We start from the raw sequence: 27,352 nt of genomic DNA, 5'->3' as shown, positions 1-27,352 counted from the left end.
ATGTTGTCTGGCCTATCTTACGGAACCAGACGCTCAGTCCAGTCGTTGACGAAATCCACCAGTTCTTGCGACTTTACGGCCGTACGAGACATGTACTTCACATGATGAGGACCAAGTTCAATCGCCCACTTAGCAATGCAAGAAGTAGCCTCTCGATTCTGTATGATGTCTCCAATTGGTGTTGAGCTGACCATTGTGATTGGATGTTCCTGAAAGTAGTGCTTCAACTTCTAGCTCGCCATGAAAATTCCAAAGACCAGCTTCTGCCAATGTGGGTATCATTGTTTGGACAAGGTTAGCACCTCGTTGACAAAATACACTGGCCACTGAACCGGACACTCCTTCCCCGCTTCCTTGCGCTCGACAACTACGACCACACTCACTGATTTAGAATTAGCATCGATGTAGAGGAGCATAGGCTCCTTGTCCATCGGGGCAGCTAAAACGGGCGGCTCATCAAGCTGCTTTTTGAGAGCTTCAAAGGCTTCATTAGCTGCATATGTCCAAATGAAATTATCCGTCTTTTTGAGCAACTCGTAAAGAGGAATAGCCTTTTCACCAAGGCGGCTTATGAAGTGTCTTAACGCCGCGATGTGACCCGCCATGCGATGTACCTTGTTGATGTTGGCCGGCTTACCAAGCAAAGTTATCGCCTTGATCTTGTCTGGGTTAGCCTCGATGCTTTGCTCAGACACGAGGAAGCGTAATAACTTGCCTGTAGGAACACCGAAAACACACTTAGTCGGGTTAAGTTTCATCTACTAGACTCGAAGATTATCAAACGTCTCCCTGAGGTCCTCCAAGAGTGTTTCCTTCTTCTGGGATTTCACCACGATATCATCAACATAAGCGTGAGCGTTGCGCCGAATCTAGTTATGCAGACAATTCTGGATGCAGCGTTGGTAAGTTGCCCCACGCTCTTAGGCCCAAAAGGCATAGAAACGTAGCAGAAAGCACCAAAAGGGGTTATGAAAGCCGTCTTCTCCTAATCCTCCTTAGGCATATTGATCTAGTGGTAACCTGAATATGCATCCAGGAAACACAAGCGCTCACAACCCGCAGTTGAATCAATAATTTCATCGATACGAGAAGAGCAAAAGGTTCCTTTGGACAAGCTTTGTTGAGGTCGGCGTAGTCCATACACATGTGGAAGGTGCCATTCTTATTTAAAACGAGCATCGCGTTAGCCAGCCACTCCGCATGAAAAACTTCAACGATGAACCTGGGAGCTAGGAGTCGGGTGACTTCCCCAATGAGCTTGCGTCTCTCCAAGTTAAAATGAAGGAGGTATTGTCGTATGGGTTTCATCTTCGGATCCAACTTAAGATGGTGCTCAGTGAACTATCTCGGTACTCCACGCATATCAGATGGCTTCCATGCAAAGGTGTCCGAATTCTCACAGATGAATTCAACGAGTGCTCTTTCCTATTTGTGATCTAAGTCGATCCCAATAATGAATTGCTTAGGAGAGTAGCCCGGGTGAAGTCGACTTGCATGGTATCGTCCACAGGCTTGAATTTGAGAGGTGGCTCAAGATCGATAGTGGGATTCTTGAGAGGGCTCATGTCGGTCGGGTCAACATTGGCCTTGTGGAATTCCAACTTCTTAGTCGCACATGCCGATTTAGCATAAGCAGCATCTCTTTCTTCACACTCCCGGGCTATCTTCCGATTCCGGTTTACAGAAATGGTGCCCTTGAGACCCGACATTTTAAGCTTGAGATATACATAGCATGGACGGGCCATGATTCGAGCGTAAGCCGGCCGCCCAAATAAGGCATGATAAGGGCTCTTGATTTTGACCACCTCAAACATCACAGCCTCGCTCCTCTAATTGGATGTTTCCCCAAAAGCGACGTTTAATTTAAACCTCCCAACTGGGTATGCCAACTTGCGTCGGACTATGCCATGAAAAACTATCATCGCACGAGTTAAAAGCTAGGCTAGTTGTGAAAGAAATGGCATCAGGTCATCCCCAAAAAATTCATTCACCGGAAAGTATCGTAATATAAGATATTAATACTGCTTCCTCCATCCATGGGAATATTTGTGAGGGTGCATCCCCCAACCTGAGGCGCCACCACGAGAGCTAAATCGTCTAGGTTATCAATCCGAGGCGGGTGATCATCCCTACTCCAAGTGATGGGCTGCTCTGACCAATTGAGATATCTGGGAACCACCGGATTGGCCATATTAAAGGCTCTCTGCTTGACCTTTTTATCTCGCTTGCAAGTGTTGGTGGTGAAAATGTGGTACTAGCCATTGTTCAGCTGCTAGGGGTTGCTCTGGAATCGTCGCTGGTTATTATGCTGCTGGTTATTTTGGCCAGACTAATGTCCATTGACATTGCTTGAGCCGCCCTGTCCATGAGAACTGGATCCAGGGAAACCGCCAGATGAGCCCCCATGTGACCCGCGTGTCCACCACCATTACCTCCTTGGTTATCCCTAGAAGCCTGGAGACGAAATTCCTGCATCACATAGCAATATTCCCAAGAATGAGTAGACGAGGTATCTGGGGTGCTATGCTTAGGGCAAGGTTCCTTAAGAATCTCCTCGTAATTGCACGGTTTTCTCCCAATAAAGCTTCGTCTAGGGCGAGTGTTATGACGCTAGTTTTTGAACCCAGTATTTGTGTTAGCAACCAAATCTGACCCGCCATCTTACTCCGTTCTCTTTCTTTGACCTCTCGAGTTCCCATCACGCCCCTAGTTTTGATAATGACCCTTGGCATTGTCTCCTTTGTTACTCTCGCTGGCTTTGTCCTCATCTGAGTCGGCATCCTTCGAGCCATATGAATTGGCGTACCTGGTGAGGGTTTCCATTAACTCGCCCATGTCTGGCACCTTTTATTTCAAGCGACCAAGCTTTAAGACCAGCGGTTACAATGGCAATTCTTCTTCAAAATCAGCACGTCTTGAGCCGACGTGATGCCATCTGATGAATGAATAATTTCCGCAACCTTGCATTTCCAGTGGTGAACCTACTCGTCGCTGTGTTCAATGCAGTGTTGCAGATCCACAATTGTCATTGGGAGTTTGCAGGTTCTTTGGAAAATTTGGATAAACCGCTCATTCAACTCTTCCCAAGTGTTGATAGAATTGGGCGGTAGGTTTTCAACCATGTTTGAGCCGCCCCTTCGAACATCATCGTAAGGTATTTCACACACACTGCATCACTAGCATCAAGCATGTTGATAGCGAGCTCGTAACTCCCAATCCACGCGTTCGGCTCGAGATCTGTTGTATAGTTAGGGACCTTGCGAGGGGCTTTGAAGTCTTTTGGAATGTGCTCACTTCAAAAATCCAAAGATAAACAGGGGACCCCAACGGTCCTACCACTTGACTCACCGTGTGTGGGCGTTGGCTGAGCTTAAGTCGGAACCACTTGAGCCGCCAATGCTACCGTCGCTTCTGCTTCTGCCTGACGGACGGCTCGGGCTGCATTTACGAACGCATGGTCATTCTATATACGAGGCACGGACAGGTTAACTTGAGGTTGCTGCCGAAGGACGCTGCTGGAAATTCCTGGAGACTCCTCATGGCAAATCTTGGTGCGACTTGCATGTCGCATGCGGCATGGAGTGTAACCGATCACGGCTTTAAGAAAACTGCAAGTGTTGAACCACCGCAGTCTTGAGCATCTCGATCGCGTTCCTAGCTTCCACCTCGACCCGGTTGTTTCCATGGATGGGGACCGATTCCAGGTTACGTGTGGAAGCCAACACATTATCAATAGGGTTGGAGAAATGACCCTGCAGCATCTGGAACCGCTGATTTGGTGACCGCGTCGGTGGAGGTTGCTACTCCTTGAGCTTGCATTGGTTTTCCCTTGAAGAGGAAAGGGTGATGCAGCAAAGTAGATAAGTATTTCCCTTAGTTTGTTGAGAACCAAGGTATCAATCCAGTAGGAGGAACAAGCAAGGCTCGAATCATAGCACCTACACTATCAATCAAACACTTGCACCCAACGCTAAAAAGGGGTTGTCAATCCCTTCACAGTTATTTGCAAGGATGAGATCCGATAGAGATAGATATAAAAGATTGCTAGAACTAAAAGTAAAACAAAATTAATAAATAACAGCAATATATTTTTGGTATTTTTGGTTTATAGGCTTGAAAGTATAATACGGAAAATAGACGTGGGGGCTATAGATTTCACTAGAGGCTTCCTCATGAAGGAAAGTAATACGGTGGGTGAACAAATTACTGTCGACCAATTGATAGAAAAGCGAATAATTATGAAGATATCCACGGCAATGATTATGCATATAGGCATCACGTCCGTGTCAAGTAGACCGAAACGATTCTACATCTATTACTAGAACTCCACAGATCGACCGACTCCTTCCTCCATCTATAGTATTAAGTTCATGAAGAAGAGAGTAACGTACTAGGTAAGATGACATGATGTACAGGGATAAACTCAATCAACATGATGAAACCCCATCTTTTTATCCTCGATGGCAACAATTTCAATACGTGCCTCCCTACCCCTACTTTTTCACTGGGTGAGGACACCGCAAGATGGAACCCAAAACTAAGCACTTCTCCCATTTCAAGAATTACCAATCTAGTTGGCCAAACCAAACCAATAACTAGAAGAGACTTGCTAATATATGAAATCATGCATATAAGAATTCAGAGAAGATTCAAATAATATTCATAGATAATCTGAACATAAACCCACAATTCATGTGATCTCGATAAACACACCGCAAAAAAGTATTACATCGGATAGATCTCCATGAAGATCATGAAGAACATGGTATTGAAGAACAAAGAGAGAGAAGAAGCCATCTAGCTACTAGCTATGGACCCGTAGGTCTATGGTGAACTACTCACGCATCATCATAGGGGCAATGGAGTTGATGTAGATGCCCTCCGTGATCGATTCCCCCTCCGACAGATTACCAGAAAAGGCTCCCAGATTGGATCTCACGGGAACAAAGCCTCCCGACGGTGGAAAAGTATTTTTTGGTCTCGTTCTAGTATTGGGCAATATTTGGGAATTTATAGGATGAAGATTAGTGTTAGGAGACCTGCAGGGGGAACAAGCCAGGGGTGCCCCCCTAGGGCACGCCATGCATGCTTGTCGTCTCTCGTCAGGTCTCCTACCGAGTTCTCCAAGTCTCGCAGGTTTCTTCTTGTCCAAGAAAAATCATTCCGGATATTTTATTCCGTTTGGACTTCGTTTAATATTCCTTATCTGCAATACTCAAAAATATGGAAAAAACAGAAACTAGCACTAGGCACTAGATTAATAGGTTAGTCCCAAAAATAATATAAAATAGCAAAATTAATGCATATAAAACATCCAAAACAGATAATATAATAGCATGGAACAATAAAAAATTATAGATACATGGGAGACGTATCAAGCATCCCCAAGCTTAATTTCTGCTCGTGTTTGAGTAGGTAAATGATAAAAACAGAATTTGTGATGTGGAATGCTACCAAACATATTTATCCATGTAGTATTCTTTATTGTGGCATGAATATTTAGATCCATAATATTCAAAACAAAAGTCTAGCATTCACATAAAACAATAATACATCAAGCATACTAACAAGACAATTGTGTGCTTTCGAAATAACATGGTCTTAGAAAGTTATCCCTACAAAATCACATGGTCTCTCTATGCTCCATCTTCCCCACACAAAATTTCTAAATCATGCACAACCCCGATGAAAGTCAAGCAATTGTTTCACACTTTTTATGTTCTCAAACCTTTTCAACTCTCACGCAATACATGAGAGTGAGCCATGGATATATCACTTAGGTGAAATAGAATATGGTGGAGGTTGCAAAAAAACAAGAGGGGAAGATAGTCTCACATCAACTAGGCGTATCAACGGGCTATGGAGAAGCCCATAAATAGATATCATTGTGAGTGGGTAGGGATTGCCATGCAACAAATGCACTAGAGCTATAAGTGTATGAAAGCTCAAAAAGAAAACTAAGTGGTTGTGCAAAAGATGAAATTCCACTAGTTATATGAAAGTGACAAAATAGGAGACTCTCTATGAAGAACATGGTGTTACTTTGAAGCACAAGTCTGGAAAATAGATAGTAGCATTGTCCCTTCTCCCTTTCTCTCATGTTTTTGTATATTTTTCCCCTTTATTTTGGTGGGCATCTCTTGCCTCTTTTTTTGCGGGCTTCGCTTGCCTCTTTTATTTTTTTAACTCCGGAGACTCATCCCAACTTGTGAGGGAATCATAGCTTCTATCATCCTTTTATAACATGGGACAATGCTCTAATAATGCAAATCATCACACTTTTATTTACTTAAAACTCAAAGATTACAACTCGATATCTAGAACAAAATATGACTCTATAAGCAATATGGAAGTGATGGTGCGTGTCATAAAAAAACAGGACGGTGATGTTGCATGGCAATATATCTCGGAATGGTTATGAAAATGCCATAATAGGTAGATATGGTGGTTGTTTTGAGGAAAGTATATGGTGCTATTTTCAGGAAGGTGGGTTTAATGTACCGGCGAAAGGTCCGCAGTACTAGTGAGGCTAGCAAAGGTGGAAGGGTGAGAGTGCGTATAATCCATGAACCCAACATTAGTCATAAAGAACTCACATATTTATTTCAAAAGCCTATTAGTTATCAAAGAAAAGTATTACATGCACTCTACTAGGGGAAGGGTTGGTAGGAGTTAACCATCACACGATCCCGACCTCCACACAAAGGTTGACAATCATTAAACAAATCATGCTCCGACTTCATCACATAACGGTTCACCATAGGTGCACGATACGGGAATCACAAGCATTAACACAAGTATTTCTTCCAATTCACAATTACTTACAAGCATGAATATAATATTACCATCTTCATATCTCAAAACTATATGCAAGGAATCAAACTTCTCATCATATTCAATGCACTTAATATGAAAGTTTTTACTATATCCCTCTTGGATGCCCATTATATGAGGACTAAATTCATAACCTAAACCAATTACCATGTTGTTTAAAAGACTCTCAAAATAATATAAGTGAGGTATGAGAGTTTAGTGATTTCTATAAAATAAAACACCGTCGTCGTCTAAAAGATATAAGTGACGCACTAGAGAAACATTGCCTAGATCAAAAGATATAAGTGAAGCACATAGAGTATTCTAATAAATTCACGTTTCAGCTTGTCTCTCTAAAGAGATCTGTGCATCAAGGACTATTGTGGAAAACTGAAAAGTAAAGAATCATATCATACAAGACGCTCCAAGCAAAATACATATCATGTGGTGAATAAAATATAGCCTCAAGTAAATTTACCAATGGATTGAAGACGAAAGAGGGGATGCCTTTCGGGGCATCCCCAAGCTTAGGCTCTTTGGTATCCTTGAATGTGGCTTGGGGTGCCTTGGGAACCCCCAAGCTTAGGCTCTTGCCACTCCTTATTGCATAGTCCATCAAATATTTACCCAAAACTTGAGAACTTCACAACACAAAACTCAACAGAAAACTCATGAGATCCGTTAGTATAAGAAAAATAAATCACCACTTTAGGTACTATTGTGAACTCATTCTTTATTTATATTTGTGTAATATTTACTATATTCTAACTTCTCCATGGTTCATACCCCCAGATACAACCCATATATTCATCAAAATAAGCAAACAACACAAAGTAAACAGAGTCTGTTAAAAACGGAACAGTCTGTAGCAATTGGTATACTTCGAATACTTCTGTAACTCCAAAAATTCTGAAAAATTAGGACAATCAGGGAAATTTGTATATCAATCTTGTGTAAAATTTCAGATGAAAATCATGTTCTAGTGAATTTACAAAATCTTAGAGACATTAATTCGTAAAAGACTTTCCCAACCTTAGGTTTAGGGTGCTTGCTAGCAAGGTACAACTCATAGATAACATTGTTGCACCTCTAGTTGACCCTCCCTAAGTTGTAACCTCCTCCACCCCCATCCTCTCCACTCACACCACCCTACCCACTTGTGTACATGTAAGAAGTTGGTTTTTATATATACATGTAGTAGGAGCCTTTCCTACTGATTTACACTCAATTTGTTTTTTATAAAATTCCTGGACTAAGAGCGAAAGTTTCTGTTTTTAGCAAAATCAAGTACCAAACACCTTAGACAATCCCAAAGGTCTTACTTGGCTCAAACACTAATTGAAACAAGAAAACACAATTATTACAGAGGTAATAATGTGTAAAAGCACTAAAAACAAAAGCAAAAACAAAAGGATAAAAATAAAATTGGGTTGTCGCCCAACAAGCACTATTGTTTAAAGCCCTAGCTAGGCATAATGCAATAGATCTAGGTATTGTCATCTTTGGTACTGACAATTTTTGCGAGGGACTTCTCAAATCCAGGGGGCTCTTTCCTCTTCCCTAGGTTTGTAGGGGAAGAGACCATCTTATTGTCCAAAATATCCAAACACTTATTGCAAAGGGTAATCAAAGTATTCAAGCGGATGAGGCTTCCACTAATATGTTTAAGGGGTTCGTGATATAGTTATAACTCCACTAATTGCTTATGTAAGTCACTCAATTTGTCGAGAATTTGAACTCCTTCTTCTGAGAGATTAAACCCCGTTTTTTGTGGAGGAACTCCCAAAATCTCCTCGAAAACTTCATAAGCAACATTTGCATTTAATTCAATAAAATTCCCTTTTGAGGCGAAATCTAAGAGTTCTCTATGATGTAAAGCCAATCCAATGTATAAATTTCTAAGCAAAATCTTTGCATCTACTTTTAGGTTGCAGATACGATAAGATTCCATTAGCCTATACGAGGCATATTTCCAAATTTCCCTTTGTTTTTGTTTGAAGTATAAAACTTCAAAATATGATGACAAAGGGGAAGTGGTAATGCTAGTCACAGAAACAAGTAAGAGATCCAGAAGGAGAGAGGCAAATGAAAAAGGCGAATAAAAAGGCAAACCTTTTTGGTATTTTCTGAAAATAGTTTTAGAAGTGGGAGAGAGGAAAACGAGAGGAAAATGGCAAATAAAGTAAATGCAAGAGATGAGTTTGTGACGGGTACTTGGTAGGCTTGATCTTGCTATGTATCCTCCCCGGCAACGGCATGAGAAATCCTTCTTGCTACTTCTTGAGCTTCTGTTGGTTTCCCTTAAAGAGGAAACGGTGATGCAGCAAAGTAGATAAGTATTTCCCTCAGTTTGTTGAGAACCAAGGTATTAATCCAGTAGGAGGAAGAAGCAAGGCCCAAATCTTAGCACCCACACAAACAATCAAACACTTGCACCCAACAATAAAAAGGTGTTGTCAATCCCTTCACAGTTATTTGTAAGGATGAGATCTGACAGAGATAGATAGAAAAGATTGCTAGAACTAAAAGTAAAACAAAAGTACATAAATAATAGCAATATATTTTTGGTATTTTTGGTTTATAGATCTGAAAGTATAATACGGAAAATAGACCCGGGGGCCAAAGGTTTCACTAGAGGCTTCTCTCTTAAAGGAAAATAATACGGTGGGTGAGCAAATTACTATTGAGAAATTGATAGAAAAGGGAATAATTATGAAGATATCCAAGGCAATGATTATGCATATAGGCATCACGTCCGTGTCAAGTATACGAAAACAATTCTGCATCTACTACTATTACTCCATACATCGACCGATTCCTGCCTGCATCTAGAGTACTAAGTTCATGAAGAGCAGACTAACGCATTAGGTAAGATGACATGATGTGGAGGGATAAACTCAAGCAATACGATGAAAATCCAATATTTTTATCCTTGATGGAAACAATGCAATACGTGCCTCACTACCCCTACTTTGTCACTGGGTGAGGACACCGCAAGATTGAACCCAACACTAAGCACTTCTACCATTGCAAGAATTACCAATCTAGTTGGCCAAACAAAACCAATGACTCGAAGAGACTTTCTAAGATATGAAATCATGCATATAAGAATTCAGAGAAGATTCAAATAATATTCATAGATAATCTGAACATAAACCACAATTCATTGGATCACAAAAAACACACTGCAAAAGAGTAGTACATAGGATAGATCTCTAGGAAGATCATGAAGAACATGGTATTGAAGAACAAAGAGAGAGAGAAGAAGCCATCTAGCTACTAGCTATGGACCCATAGGTCTGTGGTGAACTATTCATGCATCATCAGAGGGGCAATGGAGTTGATATAGATTCCCTCCATGATCGATTCCCCCTCCGAAAGATTACCGGAAAAGGTTCCAAGATTGGATCTCACGGGAACAGAGGCTCCCAGTGGCAGAAAACTATTTTTTGGTCTCGTTCTGGTATTGGGGGAATATTTGGGTATTTATAGGACGAACATTACAGTTAGGAGACCTGCAGTGGCCCCACAAGCCACGGGGCGCTCCCCCTAGGGCGCGCCCTACTGGCTTGTCGTCTCCCGGCAGGTCTCCTGCCCCCTTCTCCAAGCCTGGTAGGTTTCTTATGGTCCAAGAAAAATCATTCCGGAGATTTTATTTCGTTTGGACTTCGTTTAATATTCCTTATGTGCAATATCAAAAACATGGAAAAAACATAAACTGACACTAGGCTCGAGATTAATAGGTTGGTCCCAAAAATAATATAAAATAACAAATTAATGCATATAAAACATCCAAAACAGATACTATAATAGCATGGAACAATCAAAAATATAGATATGTTGGAGATGTATCAGAGCCTGAGACGGCTCGACCTGACAATCTGTTTGTCGAGGGGGGTCCCGCTCCACCCCCCGGTGTGTGTGGGTTGTCGAACAAACGAGTCGGGTCAAGATCAATCGGAAACCGAGTGTGATGTCTCCTCTAGTGCACTGTGTCGGAAGCGTTTTGACGACGTTCCAATTGCCAAGCCTCAGCTTTCAAACGCTCCAACTCATTATTGATACGAGCCTGCAGCTCTGCCATCCGGGTGTTCTCGACGTCAATCTCCGGCTGCACCTTAGCCATCTCCTCACAAAGCTTTGTTAACTCCTGCTACTTCTTAGGCTTGTGTTGGTTTTTCCCTTGAAGAGGAAAGGGTGATGCAGCAAAGTAGAGATAAGTATTTCCCTCAGTTTGAGAACCAAGGTATCAATCCAGTAGGAGTATCAAGATGAGGCACCAATGAACCCAATGCGATAAAGGGGTCGTCAATCCCTTCACGATTACTTGCAAGGTGAGATCTGAAGGTGATAAAAGGTAAAAAGAAATAAAAGTGCAGCAAAGTATTTTTGGTATTTTTGTATGTAGATCTGAATATATGATGTGTAAAATAGACCCCGGGGCTATAGTGTTCACTAAAGGCTTCTCTCATGATAGCAAGTATTACGGTGTGTGAAGGAATTACTGTCGAGCAATTGATAGAATCGCGCAAAGTCATGACGATATCTAAGGCAATGATCATACATATAGGCATTACGTCCGAGACAAGTAGACCGATACTTTCTGCATCTATACTACTATGAAACAAGCAAACGAGAACTTTCTTATGTGCACCCAGCAATTGGTACAACAAAATACACGAAGCAATCAACACCACACAATTAGTTCCACAAATCATAATCCAACGGCCAGCATTTACCTAATACATCTATTTGTGCACATAGCAAATTCTCATGACTGACGGTGCTTCACCTCCACCACCCATCCTGCAGCATGTAATCACACTCCAAAATACATCTATGTGTGCCTACAACGCGCTCATCCAGGAATACTCTGGCGGGGCCCCGCCCACGCCGCCGGCGCGGTCACGCTCTACGCCGCCATGCTGCGCGACGGCCGCATCCCGCCCAACAAGTACACCTTCCCCTTAGTCCTCAAGGCCTGCTCCGCGTTGCTCGACCTGCGCGCAGGCCGCGCCATCCACCGCCACACCGCCTACGCTAGCCTCCACGATGACCTCTTCGTATCCACCGCCCTCATCGACCTCTACATGAAGTGCGCGCGCTTCCGCCCTACCAACGCCCTCTTCCACGCCATGCCCGCCAGGGCGCCGTCGCCTGGAATGCCATGGTCGCCGGTTGCGCGCTCCACGGCATGTACGAACATGCGCTGGTGTGCCTCCTCCACATGCAGGAGGGTCGCGCCTGCCGCAGGCCTAACTCCTCCACCCTCGTCGTGCTCCTTCCTCTGCTCGCCGAGCAGAGCGCGCTCCGCCAAGGGAAGTCTGTGCATGCCTACAGAGTCCACGCCTCTCTCCACGACAAGGATGGGGTGCTCGTCGGCACCGCACTGCTGGACATGTACGCAAAGTGCGGGAACTTGTTGTGTGCTCAGAGGGTCTTCGAGGCCATGGCCATTAGGAACGATGTTACTTGGAGCGCCATCATCGGAGGCTTTGTGGTGTGCGGCAGAATGCTGGAGGCCTTTATTCTGTTCAAGGACATGCTGGCGCAAGGACTAGGCTTCCTTTCTCCGACCTCTGTCGCCAGCTCTCTTAGAGCCTGCGCCAGCCTGGCTAATGTCCACATTGGTAAACAGCTGCATGTCTTGCTTGCGAAATTTGGGCTGCAATCTGACCTGACCGCAGGGAACTCACTCCTCTTGATGTATGCTAAGGCTAGGTTGGTCGACGAAGCTACCGCACTTTTTAATGATATGGCCGCCAAGGACACGGTCTCTTACAGTGCGCTTGTGTCAGGGTATGTGCAGAATGGCATGGCGGATGCATCTTTTCTTGTCTTCAGGAAGATGCAGGTCTGTAATGTAGAGCCGGATGTTGCCACAATGGTGTCACTCATCCCAGCTTGTGCACACCTGGCGTCTTTGCAGCATGGCAAGTGCAGCCATGGTTATGTCATAGTTCGTGGAATGGCACCAGAAACCTCTATCTGTAATGCCTTGATTGACATGTATGCAAAGTGTGGAAGGATTGCTTTCTCTAGGCAGATTTTTGATGCGATGTCGTCTAGGGATATCGTGTCATGGAATACTATGATAGCAGGATATGGAATCCGTTGGCTCGGAAAAGAAGCCACTGCGATGTTCTTAGACATCAAGAATCATGCTTGTGAGCCCGATGGCGTAACATTCATCTGCCTAATTTCGGCGTGCAGCCATTCTGGGCTCGTGACTGAAGGGAAACGCTGGTTTCACAGGATGGCGCAGAAGTATGGTATAACTCCAAGGATGGAGCACTATATCACAATGGTTGATCTTTTGGCCAGGGGGGTTTCCTCGATGAAGCCTATCAGTTTATCCAGATTATGCCAATGAAAGCACACATTCGTGTATGGGGAGCTCTGCTTGTAGCTTGCCGGGTTCATAAAAACATCGATTTTGGAAAGCAAGTGGTTAGGGTGATCCAGAAACTAGGACCTGAGGGGACTGGCAACTTTGTTCTGCTGTCCAACATATTCAGCGCTGCTGGGAGGTTCGATGCAGCAGCAGAAGTTTGAATAATACAGAAGGAGAAGGGGTTCAAGAAGAGCCCTGTCTATAGTTGGATCGAGATAAATGGCTCCCTACATGCATTTATTGGCGGGAACAGATCTCATCCACGGTCACCTGAGATATACCAAGAGCTGCATAGCATCCTGGTAGATATTAATAAACTGGGTTACCAGGCTGATACCAGTTTTGTTCTGCAAGATCTTGAGGAATAGGAAAAGGAGAAGGCACTTCTTTATCACAGCGAAAAGCTGGCAATAGCTTTCGGTATCCTCACTCTTAGCGAAGATAAGGACATTTTTGTTACAAAGAATCTCCGTGTGTGTGGAGATTGCCATACTGTTATCAAGTACGTGAGCTTAGTAAGGAGAAGGGATATAATCGTCAGAGATGCCAACAGGTTTCACCATTTCAAGAATGGACACTGCAGCTGTGGAGATTTTTGGTGACAGCAAAACTAGAGTCTGGTTCATGACCCCTTAGTTTTGTTTTGTACTAGCAGTCATTCAGTTGCATGTCTTGAATGGTGGAGCATTTAAAACTTCATCATAATGCCCTTTGAGGTGCCAAATTTCTACGTCCCAACAATTTTTGCCCCACAAAGGGTTGTCCAAAGTGATGGTGTCATGAAGTCAAAAGGAAAATCCCAAGGTGTGTAAAGGTGATATCTAAAATGAAACAAATCCAATACAATGATGGTATGATCTATACATGATCTGATTCTGTAGATTTCAATTTGGAAACCAAGATGACACTGAATTGCTGTTGGCGTTGAGACAACTGACAATGTTACAAAGGATTTGGTACGCAGGAAGCTAGAATGACCCAAATATAATTTCTCAACCGTTTTCTCCAGTTTCTCAACCTTTTTCTCAACATCATTAGTGGCTTGCAGCTCAAAAATGTTTATGCTAAAAAGCAATTTATATATATGTACTAAAATTATAATATAAAAAACAATTTATAAATTATTCGGTTAGTCGTGCGTTGCACGTGCATGCTAACTAGTCTACTACTATTACTCCACACATCGACCGCTATCCAGCATGCATCTAGTGTATTAAGTTCATAACAAACGGAGTAACGCCTTAAGCAAGATGACATGATGTAGAGGGCTAAATTCATGCAATATGATATAAACCCCATCTTTTTACCCTTGATGGCAACAACACGATGCGTGCCTCGCTACCCCCACTGTCACTAGGTGAGGACACCGACGGTATGAACCCAAAACCAAGCACTTCTCCCATTGCAAGAATTATAGATCAAGTTGGCCAAACGAAACCCATAACTCGAAGAGAATTACAAGGATACGAAATCATGCATATAAGAAATCCAAGGAGACTCAAATAATATTCATAGATAATCTGATCATAAATCCACAATTCATCGGATCTCGACAAACACACCGCAAAAGAAAGTAACATGGGATAGATCTCCATGAAGATCATGGAGAACTTTGTATTGAAGATCCAAGAGAGAGAAGAAGCCATCTAGCTACTAGCTATGGACCCAAAGGTCTGTGTTGAACTACTCACGCATCATCGGAGAGGCAATGGTGTTGATGAAGAAGCCCTCCATGTCCGAATCCCCCTTCGACAGGGCACCAGAACGGTCCCCAGATGGGATATTGTGGAGACAGAAGCTTGCGGCAGCGAAAAAGTATTTTTGTGGCTCTCTTCTTTGGTTTCGGGATTTTTGGGAATTTATAGGCGAAAGAGGTAGGACAGAGGAGCCACGGGGGGCCCACGAGCCTGGTAGGCGCCCCCCCCCCTAGGGCGCGCCTAGGGGGCTCGTGATTGATGACCCACAAGTATAGGGGATCAATCATAGTCCTTTCGATAAGTAAGAATGTCGAACCCAAGGAGGAGCAGAAGGATCTGACAAGTGGTTTTCAGCAAGGTAAATTCTGCAAGCACTGAAATTATCAGTAACAAGTGATTGCGTGGTGAGATGATTCGTAGCAAGCAATAAGTAACAAAAGTAGCAACGGTGCAGAAAAGTGGCCCAATCGCTTTTGTAGCAAGGGACAAGCCTGGACAAAGTCTTATAGGAGGCAAAACGCTCCCGATGACACACGGGAATTTCTGTCATGCTAGTTTTCATCATGTTCATATGATTCGCGTTCGTTACTTTGATAGTTTGATATGTGGGTGGACCGGCGCTTGGGTACTGCCCTTACTTGGACAAGCATCCCACTTATGATTAACCCCTCCCGCAAGCATCCACAACTACGAAAGAAGAATTAAGACAAAGTCTAACCATTGCATTAAACTAGTGGATCCAAATCAGCCCCTTACGAAGTAACGCATAAACTAGGGTTTAAGCTTCTGTCACTCTAGCAACCCATCATCTACTTACTACTTCCCAACGCCTTCCTCTAGGCCCAAATAATGGTGAAGTGTTATGTAGTCGACGTTCACATAACACCACTAGAGGAAAAACAACATACAACATATCAAATTACCAAACGTATACCAAATTCACATGACTACTTATAGCATGACTTATCCCATGTCCTCAAGAACAAAAGTGACTACTCACAAAGCATAATCATATTCATGACCACAGAGGTAATGAGTAGCATCAAGGATCTAAACATATAATATTCCAACAAGTAATCCAACTAGCATCAACTACAAAGAGTAATTAACACTACTAGCAACCTTACAATTACCAATCGGAGTCGCGAGACGGAGATTGGTTACAAGAGATGAATTAGGGTTTGGAGATGAGATGGTGCTGATGAAGATGTTGATGGTGATGAGTCCCCTCCGATGAGAGGAGTGTTGGTGCTGACGATGGCGACGATTTCCCCCTTCGGGAGGGAAGTTTCACTGGCAGGATCGTCCTGCCGGAGCTGTAGATTGGTTCTGCTCAAGTTCCGCCTCGTGGCGGCGGTGAATCCACGAAAAAGCTCCTCCCTCATTTTTTTTCTTGACGAAACCCATCATATAGCAGAAGAGGGGGCCAGTAGGCCAGCAGGCTGCCCACAAGCCCCCTTGGCGCGGCTAGGGGGGTGGCCGCACCATGCAGGCTTGTGGCCACCTCCTGGCGCCCCTCTGGCGCTTCTACGGCCCAGTATTTTTTATAAATCCGGAAAAATATCCTCGTTGATTTTTACGGCGTTTGGAGTTGCGCAGAATAGGTATCTCAAGTTTGCTCCTTTTTCAGGCCAGAATTCCAGCTGTCGGCATTCTCCCTCTTCATGTTAACCATGCAAAATAAGAGAGAAAAGGCATAAGTATTGTACCGTGAACTGAAATAACAGCCCAAGAAGCGATAAATATCAACATGAAAACATGATGCAAAATGGATGTATCAACTCCCCTGTGACAGCCCGATGCCGGCATTCCAGAAGATTCCCCTTCTATTCCGTTTTCGTCATGTGTCTATTTTTTTTGTCGCATCATGCGCATCATCATCATTGCATCGGCACCCTGTTGCCGCCAATTTTCAAAACTTGCCTCTGTTGTTAGTTTCCGGTTCTCGTCGTTGTCCGTTCTGAGCCCGACCCCACAAGCACGCGCCCGCGGCATCGTTCGAATCTTGTTTCTAAAAAAAGTGTGTTGAAAACTTTCTCTGGTCGGGGTGAAACTTGGCATGCGGTCGTAATTTGTTTTAGCTAGGCCGCTAGTCGAATTTCGTCGCGATCGGAGACCATCTGGTACCCGAACGGCCGACCGTAGCGGCACCGTATTCGGTCTACCGTCGGACGTGTGTCGGTGTTTTAAAAATCGTTGCTGCACCGCCCGTTCTCCCTCTCGTCTTCGAATATCCCCTCTACACGGCCTCGTATCCGCTCCCTCGTTCGGTATCATTCGAATCCGACCGCACGGTTGAAACCGGGGCGAAATTCCGCTAAACCTAGCCCCCCTTTGTCTATAAATGGACCTCCCCTTGCATTTTAGACAACAAACCCTAGCCATCTACCTCGTTTTCCGCGCCCCACCAACCTTAGCCGCAGCTCCTCACTACCTTGTCTCCCTCCGAGCCGCCAGGACCGCCACAGCCCGCGCGCGGCCCGCCAAGCCCATCTAGCGCCACTGCTGGCCCACGCGAGCCGGAGAGCCGCGCCGCCCACGTTCTACCTGCCCGCACAGCCCCAAGCTCCCGCGCCTTCCCGCCGGTCGCCGCCTGCCCGGGTGACCAGCCCCCGCAGCAGTCCCTCCTCTCATGCTGCATCGTCGCCGGAACCCCACCGGCCCCTCGTCGGAGCACGGCCTCCGCAACCGCAGGCCGGCCTTGCCATTTTCCTTGTCGGGCCATGTCCGCCGGTGTGCATCTCCACGATCCGAGGCCCGACCTCCCCTCGCCGGTCCTAGCCCGCACAGCCAGCCACCGGCCTCGTCCAGGTCCTCCCCTGCTGCGCCCTAGCCAGAGATCGCCGGCCTCGCCGTCGTGACAAGGTGCGTCGCCGCCGGTCCCTGCTCCTCGATCCAGGCGGGATCGGGAGAGCGCCGGCCGACCCAGCAACCACCCCGCCTGGGCCTCCTAGCCCGCGTGGGCCTGCCTCACCGCCAAGGCCAAGTCGGCCTCCTTCGTCCCGGCCCAGCTCGCCTCCTCCAGTACCTTCGGCCCAGGAGCCCCGAGGTGAGCAGCTTGAGCTACTCCTCACCCAGCGCTAGGTATTATCTTGCGCCGAACCTGTTCGGCCCATTAGCGTTTTAAGTTGTTTTTTCAGAATTAGTATATATTCCAGAAAATATAGGCGATATTCAAACGCCCGTAACTTTTATACCGTTAGTTAGTTTGAGGCGTGTAGCATATGGTTTTCGTGTAGTTTCTCACGTAGAATGCGATTCCACAACTTGCATATTTGTTTGACGTCGTTTAGTGTGCATAACGCCTAGTTTAGCGTGTTGTCAAGATAGGATAGTGCCTGTATTTAATTTTCGTGCAAGTCCGGATTGCTCGTATGGCGTAGGTTAAATGTCCATGTTTTGGAACCACTTTTCCACGTATTTTAGAGTAGACGTTGGTATTTTTGCGTGTAGGGATTGCCGCTAGTTTATTTTTCCGTGTATAGGTAATTTTCTCGCATTTACGTGTGGCGTTCTTAATGTTGTGCAACCCCACATATTTTATATGCTTTCGGGGTAGAAAAATCCATTGGATTTTTCGATACAATTAGTTTTAGCTTTAGAGCAAGTTAGTTCGCGCGATATTTTTCCATGTTGCCCTCTAGTCTATTTCGTAGGATTTATTCCGTGCGTCGTTTGATTAAGTTGTCAACTAGGGAGTTGTTCTTGGATGTTTAGTCTAGCCCCTGGTATTTTTAGTTGCATTAGAAATGCATGTTTAGGTGTGATTTGCTTGCTCTCAACTTGCTAGAAATAGTGCTGATTTGGAGGTGCTGAAATATTTCTAAGTCTGGAATATGTTATATTTTGTTGGTGTTTTGTTTTGCTTATAGTTTTTGTTTTGTAGCTCTTTTGAGGTTGGTCCAATGGAGTTAGTTGTAGCCCTTGTGTTTCTCTAGCATGTTATGAATTTGCATGCCATTTGGCAACCTGTAGCTTATGGTTTTGCTGCTGTCAATATGGCTTCAGATCGAAAACTACAGCTTCAAAACTGCTATTTTCACTAAGTCTGAAATAGTGTGTGGGAAGCCATTTTGTGTCTTCTTTCTCTAGTGATCCATGATGCCATGCTAGTTGTTGTTAGTTGCTTGTAGTAGTGATTCTTGCTCTCTTTCGTGTCATGCCTTGCTTGAGTTTATCAGAGTTGTGTAGCCCGTAGTTGTGGGGCGTAGAAAATGCTATGTGGCTGATTTTGGCACATTGTGGTGATTTCTTGTTTTGCTCGTATCTTTTGAACCGTAGCTCTGATTTGATCGTGTCCTATATGAAACTTGCTTAGAATCTCATGAAGTTTCATTTTTATCTTGTTGGTTGTATGGTTAGAAGTGCTTGTGACCGTCGTTGCACACATATTGCATTCATGCCATCATATCTTCCATGCTTGTATCTTTTGAACCGTAGCTCCGTTGGAGATGTTCTTTATGTGTAGATTGCTTGAAATGACGTGTAGAATCACATGAACCTATTTGTTTTGCTGTTTAACAACTAATTAAATGCATTAGTTCAGATCTGGAAAGAATTGTAAATTAACATGTGAGGTCGTTTCGGAGGTGCTATATGTCATTTTTGACCTTATTTAAAATGCCTAGATAGGTAGTTTAATTACGCTTCACCTCTTGCCATATTTAACGACATTTAATATTGTCGTGTATCTAATCAGGATAGAACTAAAATATAAAGGTGGAGTTTCGTCAATATGCAACTCGTTGCATATTGAACTTCACTTAATGTGTAGTGTTTGTTTGTCGTGAATTGTCATGCCGTGTCTTGCATGCGTTCAGCTACTCATGCATCATTTGTGTTGTGCATCGTGTGGTGAATATCTGTGTTGATGCTTGTTTCCGGTTTCCTCCGTCTCGATAGAGTTCCGCAAGCGTGTCGGATGTGAGGACCCGTTCGACTACGTCGGTTCGTCTGCTTCACGGAGTCATTCTTCTTCCAAGCGGGATCTCAGGCAAGATGACCATTTCCCTAGATACCATTACTATCATTGCCATGCTAGTTTTATCACTTCTACCGCTTATGTCTCGTTGCCTACCACATGTTAAATATCAGCCTCTCCACAATGCCATGAAAACCTTCACCTGTTCAACCTAGCAAACCACTGATTGGCTATGTTATCGCTTGCTTAACCCTGTTGTTTGCGTTGCTAGTTGCAGGTGTAGTTGCTTCCATGTGATAACATGGGTTCCTTGTTATATCACCATATTAAATGCTATTTAATTTAATGCACCTATATACTTGGTAAAAGGTGGAAGGCTCGGCCTTTTTAGCTTGGTGTTTTGTTCCACCTTTGCCCCCCTTAGTTTTGGCTATCGGTGTTATGTTCCATAATTGGGCGCTCCTAACACGATCGGGGTTGTTATGGGGACCCCCTTGATAATTCGTTTTAGATTAAAGCTGGTCTGGCAAGGCCCAACTTTGGTACTACATTTGCCTACTAACCTAATAAATTGCATAGGGACTTTCCGGACCCCGAGGATAATTTAATCAACCCCCGGGCCAGTGCTCCTCATGAGTGTTGGTCCCACCTGAGCGATGTTCGGCGCCCCTCGGTCACCCAGAGGTTTAGCGATCCCGACGTCTAGCTCATCCGTCGTGTCCTGAGAACGAGATACGCGGCTCCTATCGGGATCGTCGACACGTCGGGCGGCCTTGCTAGATTAGTTTTACCTTTGACGAAATATCTTGTGCATCGGGATTCCGGTGATGCTTTGGGTAATCTCAGAGTTGAGGTTTTCCACTAGGGAATCCGACGAGATCGTGAGCTTCGTGATTGAGGATTTCTATGCGGCTTGTGGTATTTTGTGATGGACTAGTTGGAGCACCCCTACAGGGTTACATCTTTTCGGAAAGCCGTGCCCGCGGTTATGTGGCAACGTGGAAGCTTTGTTTAATACTGGTTCTAGATAACTTCAAGTTAATTAATTAAAATATGCCAACTGTGTGCGTAACCGTGACTGTCTCTTTCGTGAGTTCCTTCTCCGATCGAGGACACGGTGGGGTTATGTCTGACGTAGGTAGGTGTTCAGGATCATTCATTAGATCATCAGTAGTTCACGTCCGTTATAAGTAGATCTTCCCCCTCTTGTTTCTTATACTCGTAAGTTTAGCCACCAAATATATGCTTAGCCGCTGCTGCAACCTCACCACTTAACCATGCCTCACCCATTAAGCTTTGCTAGTCTTGATACCTTTGGAAATGAGATTGCTGAGTCCCCTGTGGCTCACAGATTACTACAACACCAGTTGCAGGTATAGGTAAAGGTTATATGACGCGAGCGTGTTGATTGTTCATTTGGAGTTGCTTCTTCTTCTTCTTCTTCATCGATCTAGGATGGGTTCCAGGCCGGCAGCCTGGGATAGCAAGGATGGACGTCGTTCTTATTTTTCTTCGTTTATTTTCGTCCGTAGTCGGACCCTGCTCTTACTCTTGATGATTATGTAATGTACTGATGTGACTCTGATGTAGCTTGTGGCGAGTGTAAGCCAATTCTATATATATATATCTCTTCTTTTTTGTACATGTACTTGTAACGATATCCATTCTTGCGACACGACGAGATGCGCTTCTATCCCTGACGAGGCCTTCGTGCCAAATTGAGGATAGGGTCGCATCTTGGGCGTGACATCCCCCAAGCTTAGACCTCGCTTGTCCTCAAGCGAAAGCCTAGCTCAATAAATATGTTCACTAGTTTAGGGAGAGAGGTGTCGACAAAACAAGATACTAACATGCATGATCACGATCAGAACAGCCATACCAACATATAATCTCTCATGCCAAAGTGATAATTCCTTTACAAAGTAAAGCATGGATCAAGAACCTTACCGAGAAGTAACAACCGATAGCCTTTAGTCACTGAAGCAATTGCAATTTATCACAACATCAGAAAGAGTCAAATAAGAGATTGTAAAGCAAATGCACATACTCAATCATTATTTCGTTCTCTACAATTGCTACAACTCACGTGGTACTCATGATATCAAAGTTTCAGCTAGACACAGGGAAAGATAGGGGCTTATAGTTTTGCCTCCCAACTACTTACCTCAAGGGTAATGTCAACAATAATAATTCATGAATACTTACCTCCAAGTTGGCATATGAATATAGATCTTTCCCAAGCATATGACGTTAGCCAAGATGAATGCGATATAGGGAATTGGTGAAGATCACCATGACTCTTTCAAGGGGAAAAAGTAAAGGTACAAGATAGGCCCTTCGCCGAGGGAAGCAGAGGTTGTCATGCGCTTTTGAGGTTTGGATGCGTGTCCTCTTAGTGTGGAGGAACGTCACTTTATATTGCCTCCTGTGATAAAGAACTTTATTATGCAGTATGTCGCTTTTATGTATTCCTCATCACAGGTTCGTACAAAGCTTATTTTCCACACACTAATAGATCATACATATTAGACAACAATTTTTATTGCTTGCACCGATGACAACTTACTTCAGGGATCTTATTCAATCCATAGGTAGGTATGGTGGACACTCATGGCAAAACAGGTTTGAAGTTTTATGGATGCACAAGTAGTATCTCTACTTAGTGCGGGAAGTTTTGGCTAATATGAGGTGGAAGCAATCGTCACATGCTATGTGATCTCTAATCATATAACATTGTTTGGAACCAAGAAAACACAATTCATTATGTTGTCTTCGTTCTCCAACATCTACTTCTAGGCATGCAATAGTTTAGTGAGTGTTCACAATCATAGATGGTGTCAGAGATGATATATTTATATGTGAACCTCTCCTTCTTTATCACTTCCTATTAATTGCAACAATGACCAAGGTCTACGTTTGTCTACCCTCAACAAGTTTCAGTCATCATTCTTTTTATATGTGAAGCCATCACTTCCCATAAGATCATTACATCATCTTTCATGCTTTTGTTCTTTTCTCACTCTTTTGATCATGGCAAGAGCCAAAGCCCTTCAACTAAGACACTCTTTATTAGATGGCTCACGAGCTCGAATACATCGGGGGTGACAAAAAGCAAAACTCGAGACTAAAACACTAAGACTTTTATTCTAGAAGAGAAAGAGAAAACTGAAAAGGAAAACTAAAACAAAGGTAAAGGTAAAAGATGGGATGGTGATACGATACCGGGGAAACTCCATCAAGCTTGGCACAAGCCAAGGGGATTGCCCATACCCATGTTTAGTTGTCTTCCTTTGGGGTGATGGTGGAGAAGTTGTTGCAACATGGGCTTGATCCTCCGTCTTCCAAGGCATAGGTGCTCCATCATGGAAAGATGAACGAGTCTCCAGAATCCTCAAATCTGCAGCCAACCGTATTGATTTAAATCTATACTCATACTCACAGTTTTGGTTCTGCAGGTCATAGATCTGGTCTTGGAGTTGATCAATCCTGTCATAGAGCCTGGAGAGGTGCTTCCCAATGTCATTGGCATCAATCATGTGCTTGCTGGTGAACTCCGTGATCATCATGTGGTTGGCGTTGAGTCCACGCTCCACCATCCCTTGACATTTGAAGACTTGTTGCTCCATTGCTTCGAGCCTCGTCTCCACGCTTCCGTTATTCTTGGGCCCCTCAACGTCACGGATGTGCAACATCCCCTAATGCATCTCGATATATTGATGACCTTCTCGAAGATCTTGTCCTTCGGAGATTTTGGGGAAGTCATAGCGATCTAGATCTGCAACAGAAACAGGCTCGAAACAAAAAACACATGAAATCTGCGTGATGCAGGGGTCAGACCAGAAGGGATTATATATAATAATATTTTCAGACCAAAAGGAGTACCCCGGACGAAAACGGAGTCCGGGAGGCGCACGAGGTCGCCACAAGCCCTCCCGGCGCGGCCTGGGGGTGGTCTCATGCCGGGCAGGCTTGTCGCCTCCTAGCGCACTTTCCGGGCTACTTCCATTTTTTGTATTTTTCAAATATTCCAAAACGGAGAAAATTTCCTACTCGAAAAGTTTTGGACTCTGTTTTCTTACCGAATCACATACCTCTTCGTTTTCGGAGTCTGAAACAGGCTGATAAGTATCCCTTAGGTATTCTTCCGGAGTTATGGTATTGATGATATTGCTTTCAACATTTATGGGAGTACCTGAGATATAATGCTTGATTCTCTGCCCATTAACAACTCTCTGACAATTACCTTCCGTGTTGTTGATCTTGATAGCACCGGAACGATATACTTCCTCAACAACAAAGGGACCTTCCCATTTAGAGAGAATCTTGCCTGCAAAGAATCTTAAACGAGAGTTATATAGCAAGACATAATCACCTGCATTGAACTCACGCTTTTGTGTCCTCTTATCATGCCACCTCTTAACCATTTTTTTGAACAGCTTGGTATTCTCATATGCGTGAGTTCTCCATTCATCAAGCGAGCTAATATCAAATAACCTCTTCTCACTGGCAAGTTTGAAATCAAAGTTGAGCTCTTTGATTGCCAATAAGCTTTATGCTCTAGATCGAAAGGTAAATGACATGCTTTACCGTACACCATTTTGTACGGAGACATGCCCATGGGATTCTTATAGGCAGTTCTATAAGCCCATAGTGCATCATCGAGCTTCTTAGACCAATTCTTTCTAGACCTGTTGACAGTCTTTTGCAGAATTAGTTTAATATCTCTATTTCTTAGCTCTACTTGACCACTAGGATGAGGGTGATAGGGATACGCAATTCTATGGTTGACATCGTACTTAGCAAGCGTTTTACGGAAAGCACCATGAAAGAAGTGTGAACCACCGTCGGTCATTAGATATCTAGGGACTCCAAATCAAGGGAAGATAACTTCTTTCAGCATCGTGATAGAGGCGTTGTGATCAGCACTACTAGTGGGGTAGCTTCTACCCCCTTAGTGATGTAATCAACAACAACTAGGATATGAGTATACCCGTTGGATTTTGGAAAAGGTCCCATATAATCAAACCCCACACATCAAATGGTTCAGTGACAACTGAATAGTTCATAGGCATTTCCTGACGTTTACTGATATTACCTATTCTTTGACATTCATCACAAGACAAGACAAACTTACGGGCATCCTTGAAGAGAGTGGGCCAATAGAAACCTGATTGCAATACCTTGTGTGCAGTTCTATCTCCGGCATGGTGTCCTCCATAGGCCTCCGAGTGACACTTCTGTAGGATCTGTCCCTGTTCATGTTCAGGTACACAACGTCTAATGACACTGTCTACTCCTTCCTTATAAAGGTAGGATCTTCCCAAAAGTAATGTCTCAAGTCAAAGAAGAATTTATTCTTTTGCTGCTATGTGAAACTAGGTGGTATATATTTGGCAACGATATAGTTTGCATAATCAGCATACCACGATGCACTACGTGAAGCATTGATGACATTCAGTTGCTCACCGGGAAAGCAATCATCAATAGGTTGTGGGTCATCAAGAACATTCTCCAACCTAGACAAGTTATCTGCTACTGGGTTATCAACACCCTTTCTGTCAACAACGTGCAAATCAAATTCTTGTAGCAAGAGAACCCATCTGATAAGTCTAGGTTTAGTGTCTTCCTTCTCCATTAGGTACTTAATAGCAGCATGAATAGTGTGAATAGTGACTTTGGAATCAACTATGTAAGACCTGAACTTTTCACATGCAAACACAACTGCTAAAAATTCCTTTTTCGTAGTAGCATAGTTTCTGTGGGCACTGTCTAGGGTTTTACTAGCATACGGAATAACATTCAACTTCTTATCGACTCTTTTCCCTAGAATAGCACCGAAAACATAATCGCTAGCATCACACATGATCTCAAAAGGTAGGTTCCAATCAGGTGGTTGAACAATAGGTGCAGTTATCAAAGCCCTCTTAAGTATTTCGAAGGCTTCCTCACAATCATCGTCGAAGACAAAAGAAATATCCTTTTGCAAGAGATTGGTAAGAGGCCTAGAAATCTTAGAGAAGTCTTTAATGAACCTTCTATTGAAACCAGCATGACCAAGGAAACTTCTTGTACCTTTGATATCTGTCGGGTATGGCATTTTCTCGATTGCATCAACCTTAGCCTTATCGACTTCAATACCTCTTTCGGAAATTTGATGTCCTAAGACGATGCCTCCATTAACCATGAAGTGGCACTTCTCCCAATTCAAGACAAGATTGGTGTATTTACATCTCTGTAAGACTCGATCAAGGTTGCTGAGGCAATCATCAAAGGAAGACCCGTAAATGGAGAAGTCATCCATGAAAACCTCAACAATCTTTTCACAAAAGTCAAAGAATATAGCCATCATACATCTTTTCTAGGTGGCAGGTGCATTACATAAGCCAAAAGGCGTACGTCTATAAGCAAAGGTACCGAAAGGGCAGGTGAAAGTGGGTTTCTCCTGATCAGATTGTGCAACTGGTATTTGGGAGAAACCAGAATAATCGTCTAGAAAGCAGAAGTGTGTGTGTTTAGACAACATTTCCAGCATTTGGTCGATAAATAGCAAAGGGTAATTATCTTTCCTAGTGGCTTTATTCAATTTCCTAAAATCGATCACCATCCTGTAGCCAGTAATAATCCTCGGTGGGATCAATTCATTCTTATCATTAGGGACAACGGACTCACCCAATCGTTATGAGCAACATGATAGATATTACCCGCTTCCAGGAGCTTTAGTATTTCTTTTCTTACTACTTCTTTCATCTTAGGATTCAATCTCCTTTGATGATCAGCAACTGGTTTGAAATCAGGATCAGTTTTAATCTTGTGTTGGCATAGAGTAGGACTAATGCCCTTAAGATCATCAAGAGTATATCCAATAGCAGCACGGTGCTTCCTCGGAGTTTTTAGTAACTTCTTTTCTTCATGCTCTGAGAGGCTAGCACTAATAATAACAGGATATATCTCCTTTTCATCAAGATAAGCATACTTAAGAGTATTAGGCAACTATTTAAGCTCGAACACAGGATCACTCTTTGGTGGGGGTGGATCCCCAAGCAGTTCAACAGGCAAGTTATTCTTCAGGATAGGATATTGTTCTAAGACAACTCTATCTATCTCATCCCTTTCATCCATATGAATATCAATTTCATGCTCAAGCAAGTATTGCTCAAAGGGATCAGTAGGAGGCATGTCAATAGAAGCTAAGGCAATAGTTTCATCCCTACTAGGCAACTCTTTTTCATGAGGTTGCATACCAAACTTGGAGAAATTGAACTCATGTGACACACCTTCAAAGCCAACAGTGACAGTTTGCTTTCTCACAACCAATATGAGCATTGACGGTATTGAGAAAAGGTCTACCAAATATGATGGCACAAAAGCTATCTTGTGCGGTAGCAAGAACTAGGAAATCAGCAGGATACTTCATTTTACCACACAAGACTTCAACATCCCTAACAATTCCCACAGGATAGATAGTATCTCTATTGGCAAGCTGAATAGTGACATCTATAGGTTCTATCTCAAGAGTGCAATCTCATC

The 27,352-nt window shown here is 43.6% G+C and overlaps 1 pseudogene; it reads left to right on the top strand.

The window, feature by feature from the left end:
* Positions 1-11,652: 11,652 nt before the first annotated feature.
* On the top strand, positions 11,653-13,809 carry LOC123405490 (annotated as a pseudogene).
* Positions 13,810-27,352: the final 13,543 nt, after the last annotated feature.

The sequence above is a fragment of the Hordeum vulgare genome, chromosome 6H (genome assembly GCF_904849725.1).
Source record: "Hordeum vulgare subsp. vulgare chromosome 6H, MorexV3_pseudomolecules_assembly, whole genome shotgun sequence".
In the NCBI taxonomy this organism is placed as follows: domain Eukaryota; kingdom Viridiplantae; phylum Streptophyta; class Magnoliopsida; order Poales; family Poaceae; genus Hordeum; species Hordeum vulgare.
The sequence above is the reverse complement of the archived record's forward strand: the minus strand, read 5'-3'. Positions and strand labels throughout refer to the sequence as shown.